At 38.0% G+C, this 10,339-nt stretch overlaps 1 protein-coding gene and 1 long non-coding RNA gene across 2 annotated transcripts in view; one reads left to right on the forward strand and one right to left on the reverse strand.

Moving 5' to 3' along the window:
- Positions 1-2,600: 2,600 nt before the first annotated feature.
- On the forward strand, positions 2,601-7,211 carry LOC122032499. Its single transcript, XR_006126110.1, has 2 exons — positions 2,601-2,846; positions 6,967-7,211. It is a non-coding gene; the product is annotated as an uncharacterized LOC122032499 (long non-coding RNA).
- Positions 7,212-8,078: 867 nt separating this feature from the next.
- LOC122031369 (amino acid transporter AVT1A-like) overlaps positions 8,079-10,339 on the reverse strand; it is a 50,092-nt gene continuing 47,831 nt past the window's right edge. The window contains exon 12 of the mRNA XM_042590488.1: positions 8,079-8,118. The gene's annotated coding sequence lies outside the window, so the exon portion shown is untranslated. The remainder of the gene's footprint in view (positions 8,119-10,339) is intronic.

The following is a 10,339-nucleotide window of genomic DNA, read 5'->3' on the forward strand; positions in this document are numbered from 1 at the left end:
TACACTTTAAGAGCATAGAAGTTGCTTAGAAAAGACTTACAGAGTTGATCATCTTCGTTGTTCTGTTCGAGACCCCTTTATATAGGGGTTCCAAGACTCATCCAGAGCCCCTGATCTTCGGGATCAGGGTTTGACTTCGAGAGGGGGATCGGTTGACCGATCCCCAGGTTCGGTCGACCGAACCTGTGTACTTTCCCAGCTTCCTGTCTGGATACAGGCTCTGTGGATCGAGCTTAGATTCGATCGATCGATCAGCCAACGGTCTCTGCTCGATCTAACCCGATCAAATCGCTTCGACCAAGTCTCTGATTATTTTTGGTTTAGTCGACCAATCAGAGGCTTCGGTCGACCGATCAACCGTTGGTTGCTGACGTGGATGCTGACGTGTCTCCAACGGCTGGCTTCTGATGAAAAAGGGGTTCAGTCGACCGATCAGAGGGTTCGGTCGACCGAACACTTGTCAAGTCAACTTCCCGGTTGACTTGCTTTGGTTCGGCTTGCTTGGGTGATTTCAGCCATCCAAAATAGGGCTCACCCGAACCTAGTTCCCGACCTTCTCCTCGAGCAATCTTCCGTCCCGGCTTTACGTCCCTCGAACGCCATGCACGTTCTTCATGCCCACCGGTGTACTCTTCCGTAGCTCTCTCGTCCTTCGGACGCACCGAGCCCGTCGGCTCCCTTCCCGTGCCGTCCTTCTCGCTAGCTACGTCTTTCCGCTCAACTTCATGCGCTCCTAAGTTCCTGCACACTCAGACACAGGGATCAGACAAACAGGACCTAACCTAAATTTGGTTGATCACATCAAAATAACCACGGGGTCCAATATTAACCATGATGATGTGGCATAAATCAGACCGAGCTCAACTAGAGAAGGAAACCTAGCTAATCGATTGACTGAACCAAATGATCGGTCGACTGAAAGATCTCTCATTAATAGAGCATTAAGTGTGAATCTCCACGAGCAGGAAAGGTTCAATGTTCGGTCGATCGAACATAGTGATCGATCAACCGAATATGGTGATCGGTCGACTAAACCATTAAACATCATTAATGCTCAAAGATTGGATCTTAGTGAAGAAGGAAGGGAGCGGGTTTAGTCGACCAAATCCAAGGATCGATTGACCGAACATCGACGATTCTTATAAAAAGGAGCTCGAGGTTCGAGGCAGATAATCAGTTTTTAGTTCATCTTAGTACAAAGTTGCTCTTGCTACTACTCTATACTTTATATTCAAACAAGCTGTTGCTTCGTTCAAGTGTCAACCGAGCTTCGTCTTTTATTTTTGTTAGTATATTTATTTAAGCTTGCATTGTACTTAACTTGAAAGAAGATAGTAGTTTGTTATATCTTCTACTTGCATTTATACGCATTACTTCTTTCCGAAGATTTCAAAAAGAAGAATCATAGTGGATTAGTATCCAACGGTGCGGTCAAGGATCACAGGTTTTAGAGTAAGAGTCGACGTAAGCTCCGAATCAAATAATCATCTAAGTCATCTATTTTATTATACTATCTTCCGCTGCTTACTTTGATTGATTTTACGATACGAAAATAAAGAATATTTTGACGAACAATATTCACTTTTCTCTATCGCATTCTTCGATCTTTCAGTATGTTGTCCTCCATTGATTCAGAATCGTAATTAACACAGCGCTAGATTGCGTCGCATGAAGCACCCAGCAAGGCATAACTTCAAAGCCTCCACCATGACAATGCCATCAAAGTCAAGTTTCATACAATCCCCTTTCCGCTCTGAGTGCTGCAGTGGCATTGTTGCACTAATCTTTTGATTGTCTGTTAACAAGATGGCCCAAATTTTCTCTTGATGGTTCACCTCCTTACCTGTTTTCTCCATTGGCCTACTCTCTTCTTCATGTAGTCCATCAGCTAGACTGCCCACGGGGTCTTGCTAGCTCGGTAAGACAGCCTGGACATCTACGTGGCTGCCCCCATCATCCACGTCATCTATTTGGTTGATGCTCACTGCCCATTGTGCTCTTGGTTGATGCTCACTGCCCATGGTGCTCTTGGCAAGTGTTGGTCTTCTATGATTTTAAAAGAGTATAACACTCATCCAGACTTTCCTCATAATTCGTCCATAAATTATGTGAAAAAATGTAAATCATAGATCATTACTAGCTAGAACAGTGACTAATACATGGGATAGGAATTACTAGATAGAAATTAACTCAGACCTTATGATGATAATACTCCATACACTAATCAACTGTTCATTATGAGAAGACAGGCTAATCTTCTATAGTTTGATGATTCCTTCTCTAGAGGTTGCAATCATTTTCCCCCTTATCATTGTACTGGAGCAGCAAGGTAACAATGTTCTCTCGGATATGTTTAGTGGTTAGCACATGAGGTGTTGTCATCATAAAGTCTGTAATACGAATCTCGGTAAAATCGAGATAAATGTCTCCTTTATGTGCTAGTTATTATTCTAAAGGCTAGTAGCCGTCCGTGATTTACCTCATTCGTGTTAGTTCTGTGACGGATTGACAAGGATGTTGAGAATAAACGTATTTATCTTTTGCCACTAGAAACAACAAGGTAACAAGTGTATACAACAAATTGTGGGGCAGAAGTGCTATGAGAGCAGCAAGACAGTACTTGCAGGCAGCCAGAGCCGGCCTTGAGCCAGGGCTCCTGCTCAAGGCCGAACAATACGAAGGGACCCAATTATATATATATATGTGTGTGTGTGTGTGTGGCTTCTCAATCGTAATCGTACCTTCTCAGTTCTCACCCTCATCTGCTCTCAGGCTTCATTCAGTGCGCTCCCGCAGACAGTAATCTCGTTGAGAGCTCTGCTGATCCCTAACGGCTACTGAATCCTGTGAGTTTTCCTTCCCATTCGATCAGTTTCTTCTAGGGTTAGCCGCTTCTTTAGGCCATTTATGGTCGAATCTTGGCTCCCTGTGTTTTTTTGGTGATCTGAGATAGGAGACCATGATTTTCTTCTACTAGATTCTGGATTTGGATGACACTCCGATATTTTTCGCTTAGTTTATAGAGTTGGGGTTTTAGAGCTCGAACTTGACTGTTTGGTTTCTAGAGTTTTTCAAGTTATGATCAAGACCCTATTGGTTGTGTTTATTTTAGGGCTTTTGTGTTTGTGAAAATGATTTTCTAAAATCTACAGCTTAATTCTTGCATGGTCGCCGCCCATGCGAACAAGATATATAATCTGGTCTTTGTTCATGGTTGTAATTTACTATAAAAAATCACATCTATTAGTGTCTATTCATGCTCTCAGCTCTTACCCTAATACCCTGTCACCCATATCAAAATAAAGGTTTGATAGTCATTCAGAGATAGTTTATTCGACAGTCTCAATTTTTTTCAGTTTGATCAAAATATAAGCTATAGCTTCTGATTGAATTGAATTGTTGTTATGGGTCTGGTTGGAGATACTTGATATGCTTGCATTTGGCTTTAATTCAGGATTACTTAAATATCGTTGTGTATTTGTTGAGGTGATGATTTGTTGATCCCTCTTCTTCAGTGAAGATTGTCTGATTTAATGCTGGAGTTGGTTGGTAGTTTATAACTTTTATCACAAACTAGGTATTTTGATATTTGTAATATTTGTTTTTTAATTTCTGCGTTATTTGTTGCCCTTGATGCTTATGTTTGACTTAGATATAAAACAAATACATTTTAACTTAGACCTTAGTGTTTCTTAGTTTATTGTGTTAAAGTTTTTCCCAAATTCTTGGATCAAAATTCTTAACCGACCTAGATTGAAATAGAAGTATTTTTTATCCCTACATTTTATTCTGCCTTTGTGCAGCTCTTCTAAGTTCTATTTGAATTAAGGGTTTTTTTATTAATGATTGATTGCATTACTCACCCCATTTGGTTGAGTTACTTATAGTAATATGTGTTTTATGCTCACAATTATATGTTTAGTTTTCTTCTTTACAATTATAGTTACTTGTGTCTTTAATTGCCCGAATAAGGTCCTCACTCCTAAACAATGGAATTGTTATGTTTTTTTTTTATAAACTTGTAGGATATATGTGTAAGGTGGTAAGTGAATTTCAAATCGTAGAAAATTTTTCTATATTAGGTTTTATTATTTTTTGCTTATTGATTATTGTTTATAATTGCATATCATCATGAAATAACTCTCTGGATATCAAAAAAGATAAAAAAAAAGAAAAGGAAGAAGAAATAATCCAAAAAAGATAAAAAAAAAAGAAAAGGAAGAAGAAATAATCCAAAGCTTAAGAGGTTCATTGAATATTTAAAAAATTACGTAACACAACAGAAAGTTTAGTTTAGATTTTAACTAATGAATCAAATGCAATTCAGTTTCATCCAAATCATTAAAATATATATTTTCTTCGATCTCATTTTCTACAAATTTTTCATTTTCATTACTTTCGATTTTTATAAATTCTTCATTTTCATCAGTCTTGTTTTGAACAAAATTTTCATTTAAGGATCACAATGACTTAAGATAGCTTAAATGGATTAGTAATTTTATACGTTGAAAAGAATATTTTAGAAAATATTTATTATGATGCTATTATTGATAATTTTATTTTTAAAAGTGCATCATGAAAATTTTAAATGAGTTATATCTGTGTTATATATATATATATATATTTTATGATGGATGATATAAAAATTTTATTTTGATATGATGAATGATATAAAAATTTTATTTTGGCAGATAAAATTAAGGTATAATTTATAATTTCAACTAGGGCTACTCTGCAAACCGCAAGTGTAGGCATTAACCGCTCCCTATGGAAGTTCACCAACTCCTTTGTCTTTAGTGCTTGAGTCCTGCAGTTGCCCTTGCCACCACAGTGAATGATCACCGGAGATAGCGAAATGGCCTCTCGTGGACAAATTTACCTCAGAAGATCGCCCTGCCCCACTAGATGTAGCTTCGACCTCCCTCTAGTAAAAGCACGCATCTGGTCTTTGCCAACATTCAACATTGGTCCGCACAACTAGCTAGAGTAGAAGTATCCTGCAGCCCAGAACGCTGCTTGCCGACAAGCTCCGCATGTTAGTGGAGCATCGCCGTACAGTGAGGCGGTGCTCTCTCTCCTGGCCTTCACCAACCGTTGGACCGCACAACTAAACACGGAGTAGTCTACATCCTAGGACTCTCTACCTGCTGTCAAGCTCCACACGTTGATACAACGCCACAGTAGCCCCCAGCCTAGAACTATGCCTGTTGTCATTGTCAAGCTTCGCACGGTGGTGCAGCACCACTGCACAGTTGACTCGCCTACCGCCAAGCTTTGCACATGGGTGAAGCACCACCGCTCCAGCAGCTCCGTCAGCACGCCACCAAGCAACTCTCCCTTCTTTCTAGACCCTAGAGGGTGGTGACCAGAGCTCTTTCATTTTTATTTTTTTATAAAGGTAAATTTTATGATCTCTTTCAAGGACATACATGCAGATCACTAGAAAATCGAAAAACATGCGTTTGAGTCCAGACGGGGTCCTCTGGTCGCATTTTGCGATCTAGAGGATGGATCATATTTTGTGATCCAGAGGATGGACCACAAAGGATGATTGATCCTTTTGAATGGACTCTACTTATTTAACAAGTGGGATTCATTCAAATGGACCAATGATGGAGTGGTACATCCTCTGAACCGTAAAATGCGGTCTAGAGGATCTACCCTCGTTTAACATTTGTCATTGAACCGAAGTTGCTGTTGATGTGGAGCCCATTGCATGCCAAGTCCCATAGAGATTTAACTACGGAACAGTCGAAGAAGAGGTGGACTGCGGTCTCATTCATCTAGATAGGTCTTGCAGACTTCATACGATAGCTTGTCTTTAGTCTGAGCCTTGTTGTTCGCAAGCTGACACATGAAAAATTGATGCTTCGACAATGATATATAACCCCCACACGACTATCGTCCAATACAAATGGCTTCTTTTCATTATGTTTTTTATAATTCAAGTATTTAGTTTTTACAATTAAATTAATCGTTAAGGTTTCCGATCTAATCCTCTACAAATTTTTATCAACCATTAAGGTCAATTAAAAAACACAAATAAATCTTGTAAGACAAGAAACACAAATAAATCTTGAAAGACGGTCCAACATCACAAAATTTTTAAACTCCCCAAGTTGTAATATACCTGGAGTGAAATTTAAACCATTATTACTTAGGGACTCCATCCCACTTCTTTTTTCACTACTTTGGATTCTTAAAACTGCATGTGTTTCTTGAATATTCTGAACTAGTTTTGAAAAAATTATACGGGCTCAGTAGACTCCACAATAACCGATCGGTGTCACCTAATAGGGTTTACAAATAATTTCAACAGCATGGAAGGTTTTAAGACAAGTGGAAAGAGAGTTTAATTGGGGATTGGGGATACAACGAAAAGTGTTTAAATCACAAACATAGCAAATCAAAGAAAAGAATCATAAATTGATTGAAAATAATATGTTCCCAAATTTATAGGCAAAATGTATGTGCTACACCTCAGTATCTATTGGCTATTTGCGAAATGGATGAATATGTCCCATGGGAAGCACACACAACGCCCAATGCAGCAATTGCCATGCTAATTGCAACCTGAAAGAGGAAGAGAAGCAAGAAGATTAACATGAAAGGCCTCACAAATGTCACATCCTATCTTAAGCGCAACTGTTTAAGAAAATTATAATAGAAGAAATAATTGAATCTTCCAAACTTCTGCCCAAGAGGAAACCATTCACCAACCTAAACTCATGCCCTTACTTAATCATGGAATTGCTATAACAAATTTCTCTTTAATGTTTTGGTTGTGAATGATCACTTCTCCCAAAGCTAGACTAAACTGGTTCAAGGAGTATATAATTTTTTTTTAACTGCCTACAATGGCACCATGTCAATTTTAATTGGTTAATTGTCTATCCAAACAGCTTAAGTTGTTGATACATATGTCCTTAACAATTTTTAACTTCCCTTTCTGCTGGAAAATAATAGGAAGAACGGGGAAGTCGGTTCACAATACCTGCGAGGATGTAGCTTTGTTCCTCGATATCCTCAAGAAACACAGGGATGGCATTATGATGGCCTGGAATGCACAACAGGCAAGTAAGGTTTATATTTATCATATGAAAAAGCTAATTGTTTAGTTTCAAGACAATCGAAAGAATTCTACTGTAAGATGCTTCCATACAGAATGAGCCCTAAAAGAATTAGTAAATTCTAATTTGAGCATGCAGACATTAGAAGTATGGTGGATGCAAAGAAATGATAAAACTTGCGAAAAAAAGGGTGTGTGGTTATTGTGATTCAACTTCTGAATGCATCACATCTTGTAAATTTATTGATTCCAAAAGTTGAAACCAGAGTGCTGAGGTAGGCACCCTTTCCAGTTGGATCGTAATCTGATCTCTCGCTGGCCAAATACAAGATCACAAAGGCTAAGCACATTCTCCATGGTTCAGGTTACGTGTGGTTAGAACAATTTTTTATCACTCGTTTCATCTTAGTAAATTTGCTGGACAAAATCATAGATTATACAGAAGAGATAGATAATGTGAGGCTCAAACCGACCATTACTTGAAAATCCAGTACTCTATCTTCCAATTAGTGCATATGCCACATGAATCCTTGACAACGAAAGGAAAAATAAAAAATAAATGAATTTTATGCAACCACACATGAATGTTGGTGATGACTGCAAAAACTAAAGCCAATCACAGCTGAAAGTATAATTCTATTTAATTGCCAAAGCTAAATAAATTAAAAGAGAATAAAATTCAAAGATACTTTTTCCACAAATATTTTTATTTTGTTAATCATGAACTTAACAAGTATTGATATGGTTATGATCATGTAATGGCCTATCTTCCTTTATCATAAGTAATATTTTGTTTGTGTTGTGTTAAAATAATAATCTGCACATTAGCTTAGAAAAGTTATTCTTGACCGCATATTCTCAGACAAGGAGCAACTTTTTTATAGGATAGAAATATATTCAGCTACAACAATATGTCACGATTGAAAAAGAAAAAAAATAACAAAAGTCCAAGTGAAGCTCAATCAATCTTGAACATAGATAATACTAAAATAGAGCAAAGCTTACCACTAGGATGCTGAGAAGTGAACCAACTAATGCCATCATAAGACCTGCAATCATCTCATTAAAATGAAGTTAACATGGTTCAGGGAAAAAAAATAGAAGAATTGAATTGTTTAATCAACATAAAAAATATAAGGCACTAATGGATTAAAGGAGGTTCTGCAAACAAAAATAATAACTAAAACTATAATATATTGATGTTCTTGTTTATGGGAGCACAAAACACTTCATGCGAACTTTAAAGAAGCAATAATTTAGTTTGACTTATAATCAATCTTGGTTTATACAATTTAACATTCCTTATAAACTGGTGAAGGAGATCACACCAAAAGAAGATGATCCCATGTACTTGTATTGCTTTTTGTAGAGTTCAAATTTGACTTAGAGGATCCTGTCACCATGCCACTTCATCAACCCCTCTGATACTAAGCAACTTCATCCATAATACTTACTTTGCATCTACCCTACTTCATATTTGTGTCACATACACGACATCCAACACTAACACTCCAATTTGGGAACCAATATCTCCATTGATCATGTGCAAAATTCTGAAAAGGTTGTGCAAGTACTCAAGTATGATACTTGTAAAAGGTTCTACTAACAAACCTCCATCAACCCCTCCCAGATCTCCCACCCCCACTGCATATTCATTGTGTTAGGGTCCAACTCCGCTTTAGTTGCTTGACGAGCATGCTGAGGTAATACAAATAAGTTCTGGTCACAAAAATGAGGTTGAGCCTACTTCCCAAAGTATCTCATGGCTGATGTTTAAAAGGTTATATCTATAATTGATGTCATGGTTAACCAGTTCTGTTTTATGGTGTTAGTTACATATTCCCATAACACACATGGCTCTCTTCCCTAGCTAATCATACCCAGACTTTGGATCCCCCACCCCCACTGCATATTCATTGTGTTAGGGTCCAACTCCTCTTTAGTTGCTTGACGAGCAAGCTGAGGTAATACAAATAAGTTCTGGTCACATAAATGAGGTTGAGCCTACTTCCTAAAGTATCTCATGCCTGATGTTTAAAAGGTTATATCTGTAATTGATGTCATGGTTAACCAGTTCTGTTTTATGGTGGTAGTTACATATTCCCGTAACACACATGGCTCTCTTCCCTAGCTAATCATACCCAGACTTCGGATTGCACCTACTCATGAGTGATTAATCTTGCAACTTCTCACAACCTAACCATCTCGTGCCCACTATTCTCCACCATCTGCATCTACACTCGCTAAATATAAAGACAATATCTCTTCCTCTGCATGTAAACAACTAAAGTGTGATTCTTCGTCTCTAGTGTAGCAGTACTACAAGCAGTACCTTGTCTTGCCAGTAATCAGATCTGATGCCACTTTATTTCTCAAGCAGTCCTTTACTATTGCTGATTTCCTAGGCACCCATTTCTGTTGTCTTTTTGACAGCATGAATCAAACAAAAGAAAAAACGATAACAACTTACAGTGATCTTTCGAGAAAAAATCGAAGAAGCCGTTGGATGTCGCTGCCTTAGGAAGCGCAATCATGGATGAACCAGAAAGCTCTTCGAGTTTCACGAGCCAAATCCCTTTCCTCTCGAATGTTCTCCTTTGCCCACCATCGCTTCCGTTGCGTGCACTCTGATCACCGTCGCCTCACACCTCTGGATTACTCTTGGGCGCTTCATTATATAAGAAGTAAGCATCGGTTACAAACCAATGCTTTGATGGCATTCATTGGAGGAAGATGAAGGTGAATTGACACCCCTTCATCTTCCTAACGTTGCAACTGATGCAACGTCCAACATCTTTCACTCGTCCAAGTTAATCCAGAAAGGTTATCTAGTCAACCATGTTAGTCACATAGACTACAAAGTGATCATGTCACAATGCCAAAGCCAAACATTAATTGGTCACAAAGACCGATTAAGTCATATATACTATTTGACAATCAAGTCACGAAGACCAGAGAAAAATTAATTAGTCACAAAGACCAAATAAATCACATAGACTTATGTTGATTAAGTCACGAAGACCATAGCATAAATTAATTAGTCACAAAGACCATATGAGAACATCCATTCCATACATTAGGAAAAATGGTTCGTGCGACAGCAAGCATACTGAGCATTCAATTGCTATGAAGATTGTCACACCTTACTTTGCTGCTCTATAGAACGAATCAGAGACATCAAAACTTGCCTTTACCCCAGATTAAATTATTTACATCAATATGAATATCTCTAATCCCTCATATTGACTATTATGTCAAGAGCATATTCAC

This window comes from Zingiber officinale, chromosome 11A (genome assembly GCF_018446385.1).
Source record: "Zingiber officinale cultivar Zhangliang chromosome 11A, Zo_v1.1, whole genome shotgun sequence".
Classification (NCBI taxonomy): domain Eukaryota; kingdom Viridiplantae; phylum Streptophyta; class Magnoliopsida; order Zingiberales; family Zingiberaceae; genus Zingiber; species Zingiber officinale.